This window comes from Mobula birostris, chromosome 8 (assembly GCF_030028105.1).
Source record: "Mobula birostris isolate sMobBir1 chromosome 8, sMobBir1.hap1, whole genome shotgun sequence".
Taxonomy (NCBI): domain Eukaryota; kingdom Metazoa; phylum Chordata; class Chondrichthyes; order Myliobatiformes; family Myliobatidae; genus Mobula; species Mobula birostris.
The window spans coordinates 99,477,839-99,492,513 of record NC_092377.1 but is presented as its reverse complement, the minus strand read 5'-3'; the positions used below and the strand labels follow the sequence as shown (position 1 = coordinate 99,492,513).

The following is a 14,675-nucleotide window of genomic DNA, read 5'->3' as shown; positions in this document are numbered from 1 at the left end:
TAAATTGACAAACATCAAACCAAAATGTTTTAACATATTCACAATCCCAAAACAGATGAAATAAATCCTCTGGATATAAACCACAAAAAGAACAGTTAGTTTGAATATCAGAATTAAACCTTGTCAAATAAACATTGGTTGGATAATATTTATGTACAATTTTAAATGAAATTTCTTTAATTTTATTCCTCAATAAAAATTTATTAAATAAGCCCCAAATACTCCACCTCAGATTCCGCAAGCGACTATTCCAAAAACTAGCAGCCGTAGGATTAGAAGTAATGTGTTTTTGAAACAAACTTTTAATGCTTCTGTTATTTTTTTTAAAAGACAGAGGAAAACAAATCTTTCCTACAGCTGTACTGGATGGATCCAAGCTGGGTAATTCAACTACTGAATATGATATATTTCTAAACAACATAATTACACCAGAGGGAATTGCATCCATGACAACAGCAAATTCCTTTGGAGTCACAGGAAATTCAAAGGTGGATAAAAACTCAGTATAACTCAATAAAGTACTGCTTGAATTAAATAACTGTTAAACTAACAAAATATTATTATCAAACCAACCTTTATAAAACAAAGATTTATTCTTATAAGTTATGTTGTGGTTATTCCAGATAAAATAACTATGAGGAGAGAAATTGTGTTTGTAACTCAAAGACCAAGATAAAAGCATCTATTTATGAAACTGAGATAAACGGAAAGGAACTTTGTCTATTGGATTAAAAATTTTTAATGTAATCCTACTTCTATATGGAGTTGTATTCCTTCTTTTGTCTTTTCCCAGGTTGGTGGATTGAAATTTTTTCTTTTATGTAATTACAAAATAGACAAAGTTCCTCTCCGTTTATCTTAGTTTCATAAACAGATGCTTTGGTCTTTGACTTACAAATACAATTTCTCTCCTCTTTTCTGATTAGTCAGGTTGCAGATGATACAACTCTTCTTAAATGATGTTTCAGAAATTTTATTGGCTTTAAATTGTATTTCGTTTTTTTCTAAAGCCTTGGGCCTCTGTTTAAATATTCACAAATGTGAATTGTTTCCTCTTAAAGGTTGTACTCAATCTATAATTGGTAATATTCCAGTTTACTTGGAAGCCCGCAGAAATGTTTTTACAAAGTGACAGGTAACTGATACCGTGTGACCTCTACATCCCAATAGAGAACTGACAGGAATCAATGAAAACACACCACACTGCATTGTCCGGAAACAGTCAGCAATGTTCCACTCGGACAATGAACTTTCCAACATTGTCCTTCACCATAAGGACAGAGACCTACAAAACTCTCCACACTGTGCAGTGAGCACACAGGCCTGTACACACCCAGCATTAGGGATCAAAGTGTTAACTTGTCTGTGGGCCAGAGGATATGGACTGCAATACATTGTTCTCAGCTGTACTCACTGAAGAGAAAGACATTGCAGTCTGGACTTGGCCTCCACAGGCACCTGTGGCATTGAATTCCACAGATTCACCACCCTCTAGCTGAAGAAATTCTTTCTCACCTCTGTTCTAAATGGATGCTCCTCTGTTCTGAGGCTGTGCCAGCATATACTTTCTTAGATAAATGGGCCAAAACTGCTCACATTACTTCAAGTACGGTCTGACCAATGCCTAATCAATCTTGGCATTGCATCTTTGTTTTTATATTCTACTCCTCTTGAAATCAATTCTAACATTCCATTTGCCTTCCTTACCAACCACTCAAGCTGCATGTTAACCTTTAGTGAATCCTAGATGAGAACTGCCAAGATCCTTTGTACTTGTTGTGTCTGTAGAACTACATATCAATTAAATAAAAGAATGCATGCGGAGGTCAGTTTAACTGATGTACTCAATTTGGAGAGAGAGGGACAACAGATCAATGTGCATGTGTAGTTATTAGTACTGCTGGGGGGGGGGGGTGGTGGCCATTGCACCCATCCTATTTATGCTGATCAAGATATCCATCTAGGAAGTCCCATTTGCCTACATTTGGCCCCCAAACCCATCTCTGTACTTCTATGTACTTTTCCAAATACTGTTTGAATGTTATTGTGTCAGCCTCAACAATTCCTTTGACAGCTTGTTCCATGTAGCCACCACCACCTGCGTCAGTAGGCTGTCACTGAGATCCCATTTAAATCTTTCCCCTCTCACCTTGAACTATTTTCTCTCGTCTTTCAACCCCTTACCCTAGGAAGTATGACAGAACAACCACAGTGCCACTTGTGTTCTTATACAGCTCAATAAGGTCACCAGTCAGTCTCCCGTGCTCCATGGAATAAAGTCCTTGCTTGTCCAACTTGACCCTAAAGGTCAGTCTCTGTTTTTCTGGCAATATTCTCATAAATCCTCTGCACTCTCCCCACGTAAATGGTGTCCTTCCTATAACACTGTAACCAAACTGTACCCAATACTCTAGTTGTGGCCTCACCAACATCATGTACAACTGTAAAAATAACATCTCAGTTACCATATTAACAATAGACTTGTGACACTAAGCGTGATGGTGGACTGTGGCTTCTGAGACAAGATATCTGTGATCAGTGGTAGATGGCGGGGATAGGTGCTGGGTTCCAAGCTCACAGATAACACAGAACTGGTGCAGTGTGTCCTGTTCTGGTCACCACAGCAGGCCTGATTGCTGCTCCAGCATGTCACCAGCAAACAACGTGATCAACAGCAACATCCCACTAACAGTTCACAAAACTACTTCCTTTACTACCACCTTCAAAGATGATTCTACTACGAAGCCGTATGTGATTGGAACCTGTGATTTACACTTTGGTGTGTTTTTGGGCCAATTGAGTGATCTGGCACTTTGGTGTCTGTGAGGAAGTTTGATGAGGTTTGGGACAGAGAATGTGGCCTAGAGGCCTGACAGCCTGGAGCCCATGATTGACTCCATTGTTTCTCTCTTATTGAGTCTTCGAGCAAGCCTGAAGCTGACAAAGACAAGAGCAGAGAACAGGCAGATGTTCAGTGCCATTTGCTGTTTTGACTGGTCTTCCCCTCTCTCTTGTTGCTTTCAGAGAAAAGTGAAGGGGCTTGGGATCCATGTTGCCAGGACTGATCAGCGTGACTGTGGACTTGCTTTTTTGGACGTTGCCGTTCATGATGCATTTGTTCCTGGATTTTGGTTACTCTCCCTTTTTTCCTGTTTTTAAGTGGTTTGGCCCAACTCATCCATGCTGACCAAGCTGCCAAACTCAACTATACCCAATTGCATTCATTTGGATCACTGCACTCCAGATCTTTCCTATCCATGTACCTGTCCAGATGTATTTTACATATTGTAAATATATCTACCTCTACAGCTTTCTCCACATATCCTTCTGTGTGAAATGTCAGACATAAGACATAAGAGCAGAATTAGGCCATTTGCCCCTTCTTGTCTACTCCGCCATTTAATCATGGCTGATCCTTTTTTTCTCCCTCCTCAGCCCACTCCCTGGCCTTCTCTCCATAACCTTTGATTCAATGGCCAATCTTTTCCTAGATGAGGAGCCCAAACTGTTCACAGTACTCAAGGTGAGGTCTCACCAGTGACTTATAAAGCCTCAGCATCACGTCCCTGCTTTTGTATTCTAGACCTTCTGAAATGAATGCTAACATTACATTTGCCTTCCTCGCCACTGCCTCAACCTGTAACTTAACCTTTAGGGTGTTCTGCACAAGAACTCCCAAGTCCCTTTGCATCTCGGATTGTTGGATTTTCTCCCCATTTAGATGATAGTCTGTGCAATTATTTCCACTACGCGCATGCCTGACCATGCATTTTCCAACATTGTATTTCATTTGGCACTTTCTTGCCCATAGGCCGTATTGCGGATAATGATGAGTTTGAGTACAGAGAGGAAATTAAGAATCTGGTGGCATGGTGCGAAGACAATAACCTATCCCTCAACGTCAGCAAGACGAAGGAATTGGTTGTTGACTTCAGAAGGAGTAGCAGACGGCACGACCCCATTTACATTGGTGGTGCGCAAGTGGAACAGCTTTAGGTTCCTTGGGGTCAATATCACAAATGACCTGACTTGGTCCAACCAAGCAGAGTGCACTGCCAAGAAAGCCCACCAGCTTTCTTTTTATTTATTTATTCTATTTATGACTTATAATTTAAATTCTTAATATTTACTATCGATTTGTACTCCAGGGAACGCGGAGTGCAGAATCAAATATTGCTGTGATGGTTGTATGCTCTAGTATCAATTGTTTGGTGACAATAAAGTATGAAGTATTCTCTTAATCTGTCTAAGTCCTTCTGAAGCCCTCCTGTTTCCTTAACACTATCTGCCCCTCCACCAGTCTTTGTGTCATCTGAAAACTTGGCAACAAAGCCATCTATTCCATCATCTAAATCATTTATATACAGTGTAAAAAGAAGTGTTCCCAACACCGACCCCTGCAGGACACCACTGGTCTCTGGCAGCCACCAGAAAGGAATTATTTTATTCCTACTCATTGTCTCCTACCAATTAGCCAATGCTTTAACCATGTTAGTAACTTTCCTGTAATATTATGGGTTCTTATCTTGGTAAGTATTCTTATGTGTGGCACCTTGTCAAAGGCCTTCTGAAAATCCAAATATATAACATCCACTGCATCCCCTTTCTCTATCCTACTTGTAATTTCTTCAAAGAAGTCCGACAGCTTCGTTAGGCATGGTTTTCCCTTTAGGAAACCATGCTGACTTTGTCCTATCCTGTCCTGTGTCACCAAGTACTCCATAACATCACATTTAGCAATGACTCCAATGTCTTCCCAACCGCTGAGCTAAGGCTAACTGGCCTATAATTTCCTTTCTGCTGCCTCCCTTATTTCTTACAGAGTGGAGTGACATTTGCAATTTTCCAGTCCTCTGGAGCCATGCCAGAGTCCAATGATTCTTGAAAGTTCATTACTAATGCCTCTACAATCTCTACTGTTACCTCTTTCAGAACCCTCGGGTAAAATCCATCTGATCTGGGAGACTTGTGTACCCTTAGGTCTTTCAGCATTTTGAGCACCTTCTCCCTTGTAATAGTATCCACTCTCATCTCTCTTATTTTTTTATATACTTGAAAAGCTTTTTCTATCCACCTTGATATTGTTTGCTGACTTGCTTTGATATTTCATCTTCCCCCCAATGATTCTTTACTTTACTCTATTAATCTTTTTATTGATTTTAAAAATGCATAAATACAATCAATAGGAGAATTAGTTCAAATATATATATCAGTAACAATATAAACCAAGATTAAGATAGACGTTGTCAAAATCATAGATATTGTTAAACTAGTATAAGATATATAATTTAAAAAATGAAAATAACAATTCTCCTCTTACTAGTTTATGAAGAGAAAGGAAAAAACATTGGGTTTTAAATGAAAAGAAAAGAAACCCCCACTACACTATACAAAAAAAACAAAACAAAACAAAAAAAAAGAGGAACTGGGCAGTCCATTTTGAGGATACGACCAAAAAGAAAGAAAGGAAGACCTTCTGATCAAATCTAAGACTTTGAAACAAAAGATTGAAAGAGTAATAAATCAAATTAAATGAAAATATTGGATAAAAGGTTGCCATATTTGCTCAAATTTAAAGGATGTATCAAATGTCCCACTTCTTATTTTCTCTAAACTTAAACAGGACAAAATGGAGGAGAGCCAATAAAAGACAGTTGGTGGATTAGAATCCTTCCACTTCAATAAAATGGCTCTCCTAGCCAGTAAGGTCAAACAAGCTATCATACATTGAGCAGAAACAAGAATATTTCCTGCTTCCGATGGGATAATCCCAAAAATTGACGTTAGCAAATTAGGTTGTAGATCCAGATCCAAAACTTTTGATAGTGTTTTAAAAACGTCTCTCCAAAAGTTATCTAGCTTTATAGAAGACCAATACAAATGAGTTAAAGTGGCCAGCTCAATATTACATCTGCCACAAATAGGATTAATATTAGAGAAAATACGCGCTAGTTTATCCTTTGACACATGGGCCCAGTGCACTACCTTGAACTGCATCAAGGAATGACAGGCAAAAATAGATGAGTTGTTAGCCGAATGAAAAATTTTACTCCATTGATTATCTGAAAATGACTCTTGAAGTTCCAATTCCCAAGCGCGTTTAATTTTATCATTAGACATAATTTGTGAACTCAATAACCGTTTATAGATTATAGCTATCAACCCTTTTTGAAATGGGTTAAACTGAAAGAGAACATCTGTCATATTAGGTAGATAAGCAGGAGGGTAATTTGGTAACAAACCATGTAAAAAATCCTAATTTGTAAATATCTAAAAAAGTGTACATTAGATAAATCATATTTATTCACTAACTGAGAAAAAGACATTAAACAGTCCCCTAAAATCAAATCTGAAAAAGTTATTCCCTTGGTTTTCCAAATTAAAAAGGCCTTATCTAAAATTGATGGTTTAAAACATAATTGAGATGGATATTACTAGAAAGAATAAAATTATTTAACTCAAAAAATCTACGAAACTGAAACCAAATTCTTAATGTATGTTTAATAATGGGATTAAATTCTTGTCTGCTAATCTTAGAAAACAAAAAGGGAAGAAGCACTCCCAGTAAAGAGGCCAAAGAGAATCCTTTCACCACTTTTACCTCTAGATCCAACCATGAAGGACATTCATGTATATCTGAATAGTGAATACAAAAAGTAATATATCGAATATTAATTGCCCAATAGTACATTCTAAGGTTAGACAAAGCCATACCACCATCCTTTTTTAATTTCTGCAATAATGGTTTACTCAATCTAGGATTTTATTGTTCCAAATATAAGATAAGATTATAGAATCTATTCTGTCGAAGAAATTTTAGGAACAAAAGAAGGAACTGCCTGAAATATATATAAAAATTTCGGTAAAACTATCATTTTAATAGCATTAATTTGACCTATTAATGATAAGGATGGGTTCTCCAGGCCTATGCAAGCGAGCTAGCTGGAGTGTTTGCTGACATCTTCAACTGCTCCTTGCTTCAGTCTAAGATCCCTTCGTGTTTTAAGAAGGCAACAATAATCCCAGTGCCGAAGAAGAGCAAGGTGGCATGCCTGAATGACGATTGACCTGTGGCTCTGACATCAATTGCTATGAAGTGCTTTGAGAGATTGGTTATGGCACACATCAACCACAGCCTACCAATCAACCTCGATGCTTTGTAATTCACCCACTGGAGCAACAGGTCAATGGCAGATACCATCTCTCTGGCCCTACATTCCTCCTTAGAACACCTGGAGAATAAAGACACATACGTAAGGCTCCTTTTCATTGACTACAGCTCTGCCTTTAATTTCATCATTCCAAATAAACTGATTCTTAAGCTCTGGAACCTGGGCCTTAGCACTCAGATCTGCAGCTGGATCTTCAACTTCCTCACAGACACGACCCAGGCTGTAAAAATAGGGGACAAGCTCTCCTCTACAATCACTCTGAGCACCGGTGCCCCACAAGGCTGTGTACTCAGCCCCCTGCTGTACTCACTGTGCACCCATGATTGTGTAGCCAAGTTTCCATCAAACTTAATATATAAGTTTGCTGATGACACAACAATTGTAGGCTGTATCTCGGGTAATGATGAGTTTGAGTACAGAGAGGAAATTAAGAACCTGGTGGCATGGTGCGAAGACAATAACCTATCCCTCAACGTCAGCAAGATGAAGGAATTGGTTGTTGGCTTTAGAAGGAGTAGTGGACCGCACAACCCCATTTACATTTGTGGTGCGCAAGTGGAACAGGTCAAAAGCTTTAAGTTCCTCGGGGTCAATATCACAAATGACCTGACTTGGTCCAACCAAGCAGAGTTCACTGCCAAGAAGGCCCACCAGCACCTTTACTTCCTGAGAAAACTAAAGAAATTTGGCCTGTCCCCTAAAACCCTCACTAATTTTTATAGATGCACCGTAGAAAGCATTTTTCTAGGGTGCATCACAACCTGGTATGGAAGTTGTCCTGTCCAAGACCGAAGAAAGCTGCAGAAGATGGTGAACATGGCGCAGCACATCACACAAACCAATCTTCCATCCTTGGACTCACTTTACACCGCACGCTGTCGGAGCAGTGCTGTCAGGATAATCAAGGACACGACCCACCCAGCCAACACACTTTTTGTCCCTCTTCCCTCCGGGAGAAGGCTCAGGAGCTTGAAGACTTGTACAGCCAGATTTGGGAACAGCTTCTTTCCAACTGTGATAAGACTGCTGAACGGATCCTGACCCGGATCTGGGCCGTACCCTCCAAATATCCGGACCTGCCTCTCAGTTTTTTTGCACTACCTTACTTTCCAGTTTTCTATTTTCTATTTATGATTTATAATTTAAATTTTTAATATTTTTAATATTTAATATTTGTAATCCAGGGAGCAGGAAGTGCAGAAGCAAATATCGCTGTGATGATTGTACTTTCTAGTATCAATTGTTTGGCAACAATAAAGTATAAAGTATAAAGTAATGTCATAGGTGACCATTTAGAAAGCATTTGTTTGGTGTAGCCAATTAATGGAAAAAAATTATATGTATAGAGATCCTTAAAATATTTAGTAATTTTAATACCAAGATAGGTAAAGTAATTTTTAGCAATACTAAAAGGTATTTGATAATTTAGATCTGAGTAATTATTAATAGGAAATAACTCATTTATGTAAATTTAATTTATACCCAGAAAAACTACTCAATTCAGAAAATATAGATAACATAGAAGGAATAGATTTCCTACGATCTGAAATATAAACTAACAGGTCATCTGCATATAACGAAACCTTGTGTACTTTTTCCCCTCTCTTAATACCCTGAACAGTGTTAGAAGCTCTAAGAGCAATAACAATGGGTTCTAAGGCCAAGTTAAATAATAAAGGGCTGAGAGGGCATGCCTGTCGAGTACCCCTATGTAATCTAAAATAGGGAGATTTTTGATTGTTAGTTATAACAGCAGCGATACGAGTATGATAGATCAATTTGATCCAGGAAATAAATCCCGGGCCAAGATTAAATCTTTCCAAAACCTCAAGTAAGACCACTCCACCCTATCAAAAGCTTTCTCTGCATCAAGAGAAACAACACATTCAGACTCTTTAGACGGAGAAGAGTGAATAATATTTAATAATCTTCAAATATTAAAATATGAATATCTATTTTTAATAAATCCAGTTTGGTCATTAGAAATAACAGTAGGTAAGATCTTCTCAAGTCTATTAGCCAAACTCTTAGAGAGAATTTTAAAATCCATGTTCAATAGAGAAATTGGTCTAAAGAGGCGCATTCAGATAAATCGTTATCTTTTTTCGGAATTAAAGAGATTGAACCTTCATAGAAAGTTTTCAGGAGAGTCCCAGAGGATATAGAGTCAGTGAAAATTTGACATAAATGAGGTACAAGTATATCAGTAAGACTCTTATAAAATTCCACGGTATATCCATCCGGTCCCGGAGCCTTAGCTGATTGAAGAGAGGATATAGCCCTTGCTATTTCCTCTTGTTTAATAGGTGCATCTAATGTGTTCATATCTTGAATATAGATTTTAGGTATATTCACTTTTTGCAAAAAAACTATTCATAAAGGTAATATTAGCTGAAAATTCAGACTTATAAATAATAGAGTAGAAATCCATAAATACCTTATTAATTTCATAAGGATCTACCGTTGCAGTTCTATCAGGTCTTCTTATTTTCAGGATCTGTCTTCTAGCCATACTTGCTTTTAACCGTCCAGCTAATAATTTGCCTGATTTGTCTCCATGTATATAAAATTGGCTTTTGGATTTTAAAAGTTGCTGTTCAATGGGAAAAGTCAAAAGCAAATCATGTTGTGCTTGGAGTTCCACCCTTTCCTTAAAGAGATCTTCACTAGGCGTTACTGAATAGAGTTTATCTATTTCTTTAATCCTATTAGTGATCAGCAAAAGTTCCACCTTAGTTTTCCTTCTTGAACCTACTGAATTTGAAATTCTGTCCCCTAAGAAAAGATTTCATCGTATCCCAAATAACCAAATTTGACATTCTCTCAGTTATATTCAATTCAAAAAATAAAGAAATTTGTTCTTTAATAAAATTTACAAAAGTTGAATCTTGCAACAATGAAATATTAAATCTCCACTGAGGTATGTGAATATTATCAGAGAATTCCAAAGTTAGTTTCATAGGTGCATGATCTGACAACGCAATCACATCATAGGCACACTCAACAACAGAGGGCACCAATCGTGTATCCAAGAAAAAATTAGATTATTAGATTATGAGGACACTCAGTCCTTATTTATTGTCATTTAGAAATGCATGCATTAAAAAATGATACAATGTTCCTCCGGTATGATATCACAGAAACACTAGACAGACCAAGACTAAAACTGACAAAAACCACATAATTATAACATATAGTTACAACAGTGCAAAGCAATACCATAATTTGATAAGAGCAGACCATGGGCATGGTAAAAGAAAGTCTCAAAGTCCCGATAGTCCCAACGTCTCACGCAGACGGTACAAGGAAGAAAACTCTTCCTGTCATGAGCTTCCAGCGCCGCAAACTTGCCAATGCAGCATCCTGGAAGCACCTGACCACAGTCTGACTCTGAGTCCGTCTGAAAACTTCGAGTCTCCGACTAGCCCTCCGACTCCGAGCACCAAGGAAATTTAAATCTCCAAATGTCGATCCAGACCGTATTCTAATAAAAAAGAATTAATACATGTCACAGCTTTATTAGGAAGTGACGGATTGGTGGACGATCTGTCAATCAATGGGTTAAGACAATAGTTAAAGTCGCCACTCATAATCAACTTACATTTATTTAAATTTGGCAATACAGAAAATAGCTTCATAAAAAAATCAGGGCTGTCTACATTAGGTGCATATACACATACCAAAGCCACTTTTTGACCACACAACAAACCAGTAACAATTAAGTATCTTCCAATTAAATCAGTAACAGTATTAAAATGAACAAAAGGGATTTTAGAATTAATAAAAATAGATACCCTTATTTTATTTACTGATAAAGAATGAAATAAGGGTCCCGTCCAAAATTTAAAATAACGATTTTCATCTTGTCTACGGATCTGTGTCTCCTGCGCAAAAATATCTGCATGAAGTGTTTTTAATTTCTTAAAAATCTTTCTGCGCTTAATAGATTGGTTCACACCATTTAAATTCCAAGATATTATATTAATTTTGTTAAGATCCATATTTAAAATTCAATTAAAAAATTTTATAAAGTAATCTAACGTGCAGGAAGAATGGGTGAAGCTTGACTCGATCAGAAAGAAAAGCAAGATTATCGACAAAGAAAAACCACTCAGGACTGCCCAGTCGAAAAGCAACTGACCTAATAGATCCACCCAACTCCCCCAAAAGCCCAGAAACCGTCCAACAGGTGAACGACATGCTAATCTACTGACCCGAAACCTGGGTCTCCAGTTGGCAGCTCCATTTACAAACTTAAAAATTACCACCACCAAAAAGACATAACAAAGAATACATAAAGAAGTAAACAAATTCCAAATATTTTCATATTATGTCTAACGGTAGTTAAGACCGAATTAACGATGGCCATCTTAAATCCATTTAATATACACAGCCATGTATTCAAACAAAAGGATAAATCCAATCAACTAATATATACTACGACTAATAGTAAAAACTTAAATCAAGGAAAAAATAAGTAAAAATATATGTGTTAAATTCAGAACTACATGAGTTGTTAAAACAAACAACAACAGAGCTAAGTAAGTTAACCAAGTCTGTATTTGAACATTGATAAAACGAAGAGCGGACTTTCATCAATGGCGTTACAAACTACTCCCAGCTAAGGATCAACTTTTCAAATTGCTTATGAAGTGGACTTAAACTCTTTTATAGATTTCCAAACATGTTCTGGAGAGTCAATCCGTTTTGGACGAGCATTGGGTGGAGCAATCATCAGACGAGCCGGGTAATGCAGCGACGGCGACAGGTCATTATAAAAAATTCCGCCATCACTTCCTGATATTTAATTCTTTCGGCATAGGTTTCTGGGGCAAAATCTTCCACTATATGAATCTGAACTTCATTACAGATTAGCTTATTCCTTTTCCTTGCATTCATAAGAATAGCTTCTTTGGTTGTAAAATAATGCGAACAGAGAATTCCAGGACGTGGTTTAATTTCGGCTGATGATTTAAAACGCTGAATTCGGTGGGCTGTGTCCAATATCAGACAGGCTTTGAGAATGTCTCTAAAAAGTGAATACAATATGTTCGAACAAAACTTCAGTGGCTCACCGGTTTCCGTATTTTCAGGCAAACCCAGTATACGTAGATTCATCCTGCGATTTCTGCTTTCCAAATCAATCATTTTCTTCTTAATTCTTGACAATTCCGAAGTATTCTCATTAATTTTCTTTTCCATAAAAGACACCTTCAAATCCTGTTCCTTAATAGATTGATCCATTAATTTAAATTTCCTTTCAATTCTGTGAGTACTCTGCTTAAGCGTCTGATATCAATCTTCCAAATTCTTCAAAGACACCTGAATAGCAATGATGGTTTTTTTCAAACAATTCATTAGCTTTCGTCAATTCATCCATTTTGGTATCCAGCATACCAATCTTTACATTAATAGCTTCTATTAAAGAGAGCATTCTTTCTGAAGTAGAAACTTCCTCTGATTTCTCTGTTGCAGCTCAGGAAGAGTTTCAGTTCAGGCCATTGTAATTAACTCGTAAAATCCTTCAGCAAATATAATAAATCTTCAAACTTGAAATGGATCTAACAGTGGAAAGTAAGTTGTGAAAGACGGAGCTGAGACAAAAAAAACGTCTTACTCCATACGCTGCCAAATGGAGACTCCCCTAACGATTCTTTTAGTTGCTCTCTGTACATTTTTAAGACTTCCCAATCCTCTATCTTCCCGCTAATTTTTGCTTTGTTGTATGCTCTGTCCTTTGCTTTTACATTAGCTTCCACCTCCCTTGTCAGCCATGGTTGTACTATCTTACCAGGTCAGCATTTCTTTGTTTTGGGATACATCTATCCTGCCCTTTCCTCATTTTTTCCAGAAACTTAAGCCATTGCTGCTCTTCTGTCACCCCTGCCAGCATCTCCTTCCAATTTACTTTGGCCAACTCCTCTCTCATACCACTACAATTTCCTTTATGCCACTGAAATACTGCTATGTCAGACTTTACTTTCTCCCTATCAAATTTGAAATTGAGTGCAATCATATTGTGATCACTGTCTCCTAATGGTTCATTTATCTTAAATTCTCTAATTGCCTCTGGTTTATTACATAATACCCAAACCAGTATCGCTGATCCCCTAGTAGGCTCAATGATAAACTGCTCTAAAAAGCCATCTCATAGGCATTCAACAAATTCACTCTCTTGAGATTCATTACCAACCTGATTTTCCCAATCTATCTGCGGCATCCCAGCGGCAGTATGGACCCTGCCATCAGGGTCCTTTCACCCTTATTTTCTTAATTCAAATTCTATGTCACATCTTTCTAATGATTTGATGCCACTCTTTACTAGCAGAACCACACTACCCCCTCTGCCTACCTTCCTATCCCTTCGATACAATCTGCCCCACAGGTCTTTTAAAACCTTTATCCTCTCACAACATATTTATGCCCTTTACATATAGATTTCCCTCTGCTGAGGGGAAAAGACTCTGACCATCCACCTTATTGATGCCCCTCAAGCGTATATAACCCCTTCAGCCGTTATACTCCAGAGAAAAGTCCCTGTCTATCAGTTCTCTGCTTGTAACTCCAGTCCTCTTGATATAACTCTAGTTCCCAGAGACATCGTTGTGAATATTTTCTACTCCCTTTCCAGCTCAAATGACATATTTCCTGCAGCTCTGTGACCGAAACTGCACATAGTTCACCAAGTAAAGTCTCAGGAATGTCTGGTGCTCAGTCACATGACCTCCAAGGAATTGAACTCAGTGCTCCAACTGGTGAAGGCAAACATATCAGATGTCTCTTCACCATCCTGTCTACCTATGTTGCCACTTTTAGGGATCTATGTACTTACACCCTTCTGTCTCTCTGTTTTACAACACTCACCAGGGCCCTGCCATTTATGAAGCAGGCACCATCCAATCTAAATTACCAAATTGGCTCACTCTGTTTCTGTCTGAGTTAAATTCCATCTGCCATTTTCTTGCTCGTGTTCCTAATGAATCTATATCACAAACTTCAGAATTGTCCACTATACCACCAATTTGGTGTCATCTGTGAGTGTATGAGTTAAGCCATTTACATTCCCATCCAAATCACCAATGCATATGAGAAACAAGAGAGCAGAGTGCTCTGATCTAAAACCGGAAGTGAGGATTCAAAAGGGCCAAGGATGGAGGAGAACAGACATTTCAGAGGGTCACAAGAACTGGAGGAAGGTAGAGAGTGTTAGTGTGAGGCTACAGAAGAATTTATGTCTGACTGTTTATTTATCCATGATTTAATAAACCTCTGAGCTCCCACCTCGTCTTCCTGTGCTCCAGAGAAAACAGCCTATCCAGTCTCTCATTGGAACTCAAGCCCTCCAGTCCCAGTCACTTCCTTGTGAACCATTCTGTGCCCTTTCCAGCTGAATCACATCAAGGTGACCAGAACTATACACAATACCCCAAGTGCCGTCCAACCAACATCCTGTACAGTTCTAACATAACATCCCAACACATGTACTCAATGGCCTGATCAACG

The 14,675-nt window shown here is 38.0% G+C and overlaps 1 protein-coding gene across 5 annotated transcripts in view; it reads right to left on the bottom strand.

The window, feature by feature from the left end:
• Positions 1-14,675, bottom strand: part of LOC140201520 (histone H3) — a 57,547-nt gene that overhangs the window by 38,190 nt on the left and 4,682 nt on the right. For 3 of the 5 annotated variants that reach the window (XR_011886897.1, XR_011886894.1, XM_072265765.1), the window contains exon 2: positions 9,144-10,656. The gene's annotated coding sequence lies outside the window, so the exon portion shown is untranslated. Of the gene's footprint in view, positions 1-9,143; positions 10,657-10,966; positions 13,376-14,675 lie in introns of those variants that run through there. The other 2 variants (XR_011886896.1, XR_011886895.1) reach the window with 2 other exon arrangements.